Here is a 9,046-nt window from a genome sequence, read left to right as displayed (position 1 = left end):
ACAGTGACAACCATGCCTGCTATTGGATACTTCAGCTTTTGATGAAGCGACGAAGCTACCGCACCTGCCCCATGGATCCAAGGGCGCCCCAACAAGCAGGAGTAGGCGGGACGAATGTCCATCACGTGAAAGGTAGTGTTGAAGACTTGAGGTCCTATCTTGATAGGGAGAACCACCTCACCATAGACAACACTCTTCGCACCATCGTAAGCACGCACCACAACATCACTAGGTTTCAGTTCAATGCCTTTGTAGTCAAATTTATCGAGTACAGCTTTCGGGAGCACATTCAAGGAAGAGCCGTTGTCGATCAACACGTGAGCCAGGGTGATCCCCTCACACTCGATGGAGATATGCAGAGCTTTATTGTGATTCTTTCCTGCTGGCGTCAGGTCAGCATCGGAAAAGCCTAGGCCATTGTCAACAGTCAAATTAGCAACATAATGTTCGAATTGATCGACGGATGTTTCTTGAGGCACATGAGCGGTCTTCAAGAATTTCATCAATGCATTGGCATGGGATTCAGAGGATAACAACAAGGACAACATTGAGATTTTGGACGGAGTATGCCCCAATTGTTCCACTACATCAAAATCGCTCTTACGGATGATTTTCAGCATCTCTTCCATTTCCTGTTTGGCAACATCTTCAGAAGTAACTTCGACCGATGTCTCTGACTGAGGAGGATTGACTGGTCTTTTTCCTCGAATTTCGGGAGCGGGAGGTGAGATTTCTGGGGAGTAGATCCTTCCACTTCGAGTAACTTTACTAGTCCCCACAATATCATTAGGATTAGCAGAACTACCAACTTGCTTTATGCCATGGATGTAAGCGTCGCCTCCATAGTTCCACGGAATAGCTTTGCTGGAGGAATATGGCACGGGGCCAGGTGCGGTAATAATCAGGGGAGCCACTTTGGGCTCAGCGGTAATCTTCACAGGCACTCTAGTAGCGGTAATCTTCACTGGAGCTTTGGACCTAGCAATCACAGATACCTCTTCAATAGAGTTGTCCACCTTAGGAACCCTTTCAAATAGAATTGTACGATCATCCATCAGCCGTTGAATGCCGTTCTTCAACTTCAAACAATCATTGGGTCGGAGTACACAGAGATCGCAATCTTCAGCACAACCTGGAAATAAACCAGCTTGCAATAAATTCTTCTTAACGATCAGGAGAGGAGATGCTAAATCAGCAACGTCAGTAACGTGAGAATTGTCGTCCACAACATTAACATTCTGGTCATGATTAGGCATAGGTGCTGTGATGACATTGGGGGTCGCCGGAGGATCAAATTCAATTTCTCCAGCGTCGATCATATCCTGAATCTTGTTCTTCAACAACCAGCAATCATTCGTATCATGCCCGGGGCTATCGGAGTGATAGGCACACCTGGCGTTGGGATTATAACGAGGAGAAGTAGTGTTGGGATTTGCAGGAGGGCCTCTGAGGGTAATCAAATTGGCCTTTAACATACTCTGCAGTGCTTGGGTTAAAGTCATATTGATCTTGGTAAACTGTCTTCTCGACCTGTCTTGTCTGTGTTGGAAGTTCTGAGATGGCGGTGCGGCAATTGTAACTGCCCCAACAGTATGGTCACGATTCTTCTTGTTATGCTTCCTCTCACTGTACACAGCATTTGATTCATTCTTTCCCTGATAGGACTTTTTGGTGCTTGCAGAAGTAGCTGCCTGTATCTTTCCACTTCGAATGCCGCTTTCAATCCGTTCACCTGTCAAGATAAGTTCAGTGAAACCTGACGAGGAACTTCCCAGTAGATGGCTGTAGAATGGGCCAGTCAGTGTACCCATGAACATGTCCACTAACTCTCGATCAGTCATAGGGGGTTTGACTCTGCCAGCCAAATCTCTCCACTTTTGAGCATATTCTTTGAAACTTTCTTTAGAGCCCATAGTCATATTTTGTAGCTGTAGCCGAGTAGGCGCTAACTCAGAATTATACTGGTAGTGCTTGTAGAAAGCTGTTGCTAAATCAGTCCATGTGCGGATGTTAGAGCTCTCAAGCTGATAATACCACTCTAACTGTGTGCCAGACAGACTCTCTTGGAAGAAATGGATCCACAGTTTCTTATCAGTAGTGTGCGGCTGAATCTTTCTCACATAAGCCCTTAGATGCATCTGAGGACAAGAGGCACCATCATACTTAGTGAAAATGGGAACCTTGAATTTGCGGGGAATGACCACATCAGAGACCAGACCCAAGTTTTCGAAATCCAGACCGGGCACTTTCTGCCCCTCCATAGCTAGCATACGTTCTTCCAGCAACTTGTACTTATCATCCTTCGGAGAGTACTGTTCATGTTCATAATCTTCATCGTCGTCCTCAGAATTGACGAGATTAGGATTCTCATCTTCCGAATCATTCTTGGTCTCTTCTTCTGAATCCTTCGGAATTCTAATCTTGACTCCTGTAACCTGTCCCTTAAGCCTTCTCCCCGGGTTGATGTAACCCACAGGTTTCTGGTCCTTCTTCTTCTCCATCAAAAGAGCTTTCAGTTCTTCCTGCCCCTTAGATAAGCTCAGCATCATTTCCTGGAATTGAGCATTCTGGGCCTGGAGATCTTTGACAGTTTGTTCGAGAGCCATTGTTCAATCTGTTTGAATCTGCTGGAATCTGTTTGATAGGAAAATCGTGAGAACACTGATCCTTTAGAATACCTGTTATGCGATGCAATGCAATGTATGAAATGTTTTCAAGGACTTTCGGGATTTAACTTTGCATAAACTAACAAAAAGAGCTTTTTTTTTTCTCTTTCGTTTTTGCTTTTGTTTTTGTTTTTTCTGTTTTTTTTTTAGCAGAGTTAAATCCCTAAATCCTTGAAATGGTTAGTACAATGCCATGATGTTATGATGTTATGTTGTTATGATGTCATGTTGTTAGATAAATAACAAGCACAAGCAAGTCACACAACAATCATTCCTAGGTTTTAAGGCTTGCGTGAGTTCCATAGGTAAATACCCTCCCCACTGAAGTTTGGTTGGTTCAACCTGTCTTAGAATAGTAACCGGGTTCTAGAAGGATCTCAAATCATTGACCTTTCCTTAAGTCCACTTCAGTGCAACACCAAGTGGTTGACCGAAGCTTCCCTAAAGTCCAATCTCAAAGAGTGTAGTATCGAGTCTCAACCAACTCCAGTCGGAACCGAAGTCAGTTATCTCACTACTTTCTAATGGCCAGGATGAGTCAATTAGGGTTCTAAAGGTCTGGTTAATGCTTTTATGACACCACGCGAATGCCAAATATTTCCTCAACTAACATGAGGAACATCAGGACATCCAAAGTGCCACATTAACCGTAGCCATCATTTTGACCATTCCAGTATACGCCGGACAGTCGCGATGATCTCTTGCTACTTACCTAAGGTACACTAGATCCGGGTGTAGGATCTTTCACTCAAGCATAACATACCCAAGCAATCCCTTAAAAATAAATCAGACAAATTGAATAAGTGATCTTGTTTTTAAGGTAACCTCTCTTTTTAAATATTCCGACCCCAGCAGAGTCGCCAGTTCTGTCATACGGTGAACTGGACTTTTGTGTTTTTTTATCGCAATGTCGCGGTTAGCAAGAGTCGCCACCGACTTTTCTTTTATCCAATAAGGAAAGGTGGAAAAGAACAGGAAAGACCTTAATTTAGATTTTGGGTTTGGGAGGTACATTATACAAAGGGAAGGTGTTAGCACCCTTTGTATCCATGGTTATCCATGGGCTCTTAATTGCTCGATCACTTATATTATTTTTGTCTAAAAAAGTGTTTGTGAATTGTTTGGAAAATTGTTTTGAAAAGAGAATTTAACTTTGTAATGATTCTTGTATGAATGTATACAAAGTGGTTATCCCGTTTTAGTTTTGAAAATTGTTTAGAAAAATATAACTCGGTAATGATTCTAGTATGAATGTATACCAAGTGGTGATTTTCTAAAGGCATTTTGAAAGGTGTGAGGTGCAAAAAAAATGTTTTAAGTTGTGAGCCAGCAATTAAGAGTTATACCGACCCAAGGTCTTTACGGGCATTTCCTATCCTTATGAGGGTAAAACTGTCCTTATTATTGAGAAATAAGTAATTTTATCCTTTGGATGTAAAAGGGTCATCGTAGGGTCATCGATTGGTCATTGAAGGCAACAGTTATGAGGATACCTTAGCATTCGAAGGGACTATCATCATTTAACCGTAGGCAACATCGGAGGGTCATCGAGGGACAAAGTTGTATATTCGAAGGCAACATCCGAGACTATAATTTATTTTATGATGATTTAACCGAAGGGTCTTTGCTAAGGGTATCCCCACGTTCGCGGGACATGACCGTAATATCGTAATCGTAAGGCAACAAAGAGAGGTCCAAGATCACTTATTCAAAGGCAAAGTTTTACAATTAATTATATAATTAGGATGAAACTCCACATTAAAATTATTAAAATAATATATTAAAAATTAATACATTAGAAATTAATACATTAAAAAATTAATTTAGGATGAAACTCCACAAGGGTATCCCACAAATAAAGTGGAATACCTAGCCAATAACCTTTTCCTGGGATATGTGAACCTTTACGAAACTCAAAAAAAGAAACATGTCAGAACACCAAATCAGGGTGCAATCGAAGATTACACCGGAGAAATATCACAACAATAAATAGGATAGGATGAATAATGCATGGCTATGATAAAAATATAAAAAAACAGACTAGAAGAATCAGGTACTGTCTCGTTCGCCTCTGCCTCGCCTAGCGAAGGCCACGGATTTTGAATTTGAAAACAGCCCCATGTTAGGAACTTTGAATTTTATGGCATTTTATCACAGGAATAACATGGTCAAACATTCAGGGTATTCAGGCATATTTAAATTCCCATACGAAAGCAAATTATATATCAACATTTAATCATGATGCATTATATATGTAGATATGGCCAATTGAAAGTATAAACAATAGAGATACGCAAACCTGTTTGCCAATTCAAGGTTGAAGGGATTGACCACTTGTAGTATCGGAATAAGTTAGGCAGCGGGAATTGGACGGCGATGGCTTCGGTGCAGATGGGCTGCCTTCAGGGTTCTTTACTCTGAATTCTCCGGGTAGGCAGGGTTCCTATGCCAAAGTTTCTATCCGTCCTTCTCTGTTCTCTCTCTTTCTTTTTCCTCAAGGTTTTGTTCCAAGGAAACCTCAGAGTGTTTTGCTTCTCTTCCTTCTTTCTCCAGTGAATCTCCCAGTGTAAACTCCAAGTCTCACTCCCCCTACTGAAACTTCAGTATTTATAGACTAATTTCGTAGGTAATGGGCTTGGAATGAGGGAGACCCAAGTCCAAAATAATTTGTTATATTTTATTTATATATTTATTTTAATTATTTAATTAATTAATTAATTAAAAAAAAAAATTTCTTTTTTTTTTCTTTTTTTTTTTTTCGTTTTTTTTTCGTTTTTTTTTTTTTTTTTTTTTTTTTTTTTTAGGAAAAATGATGGGTAATTTTTGGGGTATGACAGATTAAAAATAGTTTCTGGTTTCTAAAAATGCTGAAAATTTTTGTCAAGCTTTGTTTGACCTTGTTGAACTTAGGATGATCCATTTGGACTTTTCAAAGTTGATTTGAAATGGATTTGAAGTTTGACCTTTAATTGTTTATTTTAATTCAGGTATTATTTTAATTTTGAAAAATACCAAAAACATTTTATTTGTTTCTTGACTTCTAAGCTTCATTTTGCTTTTGTTTACTAATGTTTGACCTTGATTCCATCTATCTTTGGTCAATGTATGTTGATTACTTCATTTGAATTTCCATTAATGTTCATGCTTATTCATCTCCTTCTTCATCTTTTTCTTTTTTTGATCAATGAGTTAAAGATTGGTGGTTAGTCTTGATGTATGGGAGGTTTAACCTTCCTTGATTCAAATCTAATTCATCTTGATCATAGATCAAGTGAATGGCTTTGCATTAAGGATAGGTTGCTTCCTAATCAAGCAAAGAACCTAAATCAATACAAGATCATTTCTCATCTTCTTTTTGCATGGCAAGTTGTAGGAGCTTGATTCACTAATCAAGATCTCTAACTTGTGTTATTGCCTACATTTTTATTGACCGGCCTCAGATAGGTGTGACTACTACAATAGTCCACTTACGATTGCTTAACATAGCGCTAAATTGCCTTATGGCACACTAACACTAACCATTAACCATTAACATTTAATTCTTGCACTCTACATTTATGCAATTTACCATTCTTGTACATATTATTCATTTGCTTTTGCCCTTTGCTCATTTGAGCACATGTTTATGTTAATGCAATTTGCCTTTTGCTCACTTGAGCACATAATTGTGTATATATTATTGTGCTTGTGTTTTATTTTGATTGTTGTGAACCAAATGCCAAATGGACAAAAGGACTTAGATTCTAGGACATTCCCTATGGAAAATGGGGTAGAAAAGGCCTTAATGTGGAGATGAATTGGAAGGACCTAATCTCTAAACTCACTTTTGCCCATTCTTTTGTTTGCATTATAGAACTTTTTGATGTGTGTGCTTTTGTGCAAGGGATTCCCATTTGAGCCGAATTGAAGAACCATTGTCATGTGCATCTAAAGTGAGAGATACAAGAGCCATTGGAAGATTCCTAAGAGCTTATTTGATTGATTGATTGTTTGGATATTGGCTTATTTGTTTGCTTATTCCAAAGGATGGGAGCTACTTGGATCATCAATATGATCTCAAGAAGGGAACTCCATTTGTGGTCTTATCTCTTTCCCTTCATCTTTGTATGTTTAGGACTTAGCCATTCTTCTTCTTCCCTCCAATCTAACCCAAGCCAAAACTTTTGTGCAAACATTAACATTTGTTTTCAAACATTATAAACCTAAGCATCATGCTTTTGATTTTCAAATCTTCTTTTCATAACACTTATTTTGAATTGAATCCTTAAGTCAACTTTGACCATATTTTGTAAATACTTTTCATTGGTAAATATAACTCATTCAAATGTTTTTGTGGTTTCAATGGCCACTTCTTGCCAAAGCTTTTCATAAACCATAGCTATTAGGTTTGAGTTATCCTTGAGGTTGATATAATACTCACCTATATCCTTAGTGATGGACAATGAGTCTTCCATGCTTATTATAGGGTTAACCCCTCACTAGCATGTTGAAGCTATCCTCACATGGTGGATTTGTGGTTTTAGGTTGAGTTTTCTCCCTTGGATAACAAAAGATCTTAAGGCTTTTGGACCAATCAATTCACCAACTTGTTTTGAGATTTTTTACCCCGAACTACAAGGTTTTGATCCTAATCTTTTTTAAGATGGTACGTAGGCAGTGGGTTTATCCATTCAAACACAAAAATTGTAAATAATTTATACATTCTTCTCTCATCTCCCCAATCATGTTTGCACAAACAAATTTTCACAAATATCAACCTACCTTACAATAATTGTGAAAAGGGCTCCCTAGGAGTACCTAGGATGTTTTGGGTGCTTAAAACCTTCCCATTGCATAACCAACCCCCTTACCCCGATCTCTGACATTTTTATTAGTTTTTGATTCGATAAAACTTCTCGGTTTTTGTTCGCTTTCTAACCTTTCCTTTGGATAAATAGAAGTGCGGTGGCGACTCGACTTGTATGATTTACTTTTGATTTAGTCAATAAATCTAAAGGTAACGAATACCCCGCTACAGTAATCACAAAAAACATAAATAAGCAATAATTTTCCAATACCTGCATAATATTTGTTTGTACTCCATATCTCTAAAATTAAAATATCAAATCATTATGCAAGTTGCTTCTCAAACCCATTGAATATAATGATCCTACTCCCTCTCTAAACTTTGATTTCCCTGTGTTAGAAGTTGAGGAAGAGAATGATAATGAAGACATGTCTGGCAAGTTGTACCGTTTGCTTGAGCACGAGGAAAGAACCATTCATCTGTTTGAAGAGCAGATTGAGTTGGTCAACTTGGGTTCTGAGGATGATATCAAGGAAGTCAAGATTGGGTCACAACTTCGTCCAAATGTTAAGAAGGGGTTGGTTGAGCTTTTCAAAGAATGTTCTAATGTGTTTGCTTGGTATTATCAAGATATGCCAGGTCTTAATACTGATATTATGGAGTATAGATTTCCTTTGAAGCCATAATTCCCGTCGTTTAAGCAGAAGTTGAGAAGAACTCATCTTGATATGGCATTGAAGATTAAGAAGGAAGTGCAAAAGCAGATTGATGTCGGTTTCCTTGTTACCTTCGAATATGCACAGTGGGTGGTCAATATTATGCTTGTTCCGAAGAAAGACGAAAAAAGTCCGCATGTGTGTTAATTATAGATATTTGAATAAAGTCAGTCCGAAAGATGATTTTCCTCTGCCACACATTGATATATTGGTAGACAATACATCTAAATTCAAAGTCTTTTCTTTTATGGACGGATTTTCCGGTTATAATCAGATTAAGATGGCACCCGAAGATATGGAGAACACCACATTCATTACACCTTGGGGAACATTCTGTTATCGAGTGATGCCTTTCGGTTTAAAGAATGCTAGTGCAACGTACCAGAGAGCTATGACCACTCTTTTCCATGATACGATGTATAAAGAGATTGAGGTCTATGTTGATGATATGATTGCTAAATCAAGGACTGAAGAAGAGCATGTTGAGCATTAATGAAAGTTATTCCAGTGTTTGAGAAAGTATAAATCCGCTTGAATCTAAATAAGTGTACATTTGGTGTTTGCTCTGGTAAGTTGTTGGGCTTTATTGTCAATGAGAAGGGTATTGAAGTTGATCCTGCCAAGGTCAAAGCAATACAAGAGATGCATGTGCCCAAAACTGAGAAGCAAGTCAGAGATTTTCTTGGCCGCTTGAACTATATCTCAAGATTTATATCGCCTATGACTGCCACATGTGCGCCTATATTAAAGAATATATGCTTGAGCCTCCGATTTTGTCTCCACTTGTTGAAGGAAGTTCACCGACTGTGAGTCTCGGTATTCTATGCTTGAGAAGACATGTTGTGCTTTGGCTTGGGCTGCTAAGTGTCTACGCTAGT

The sequence above is a fragment of the Lathyrus oleraceus genome, chromosome 5 (genome assembly GCF_024323335.1).
Source record: "Lathyrus oleraceus cultivar Zhongwan6 chromosome 5, CAAS_Psat_ZW6_1.0, whole genome shotgun sequence".
Taxonomy (NCBI): domain Eukaryota; kingdom Viridiplantae; phylum Streptophyta; class Magnoliopsida; order Fabales; family Fabaceae; genus Lathyrus; species Lathyrus oleraceus.
Note: the sequence above shows the minus strand (reverse complement) of the source record.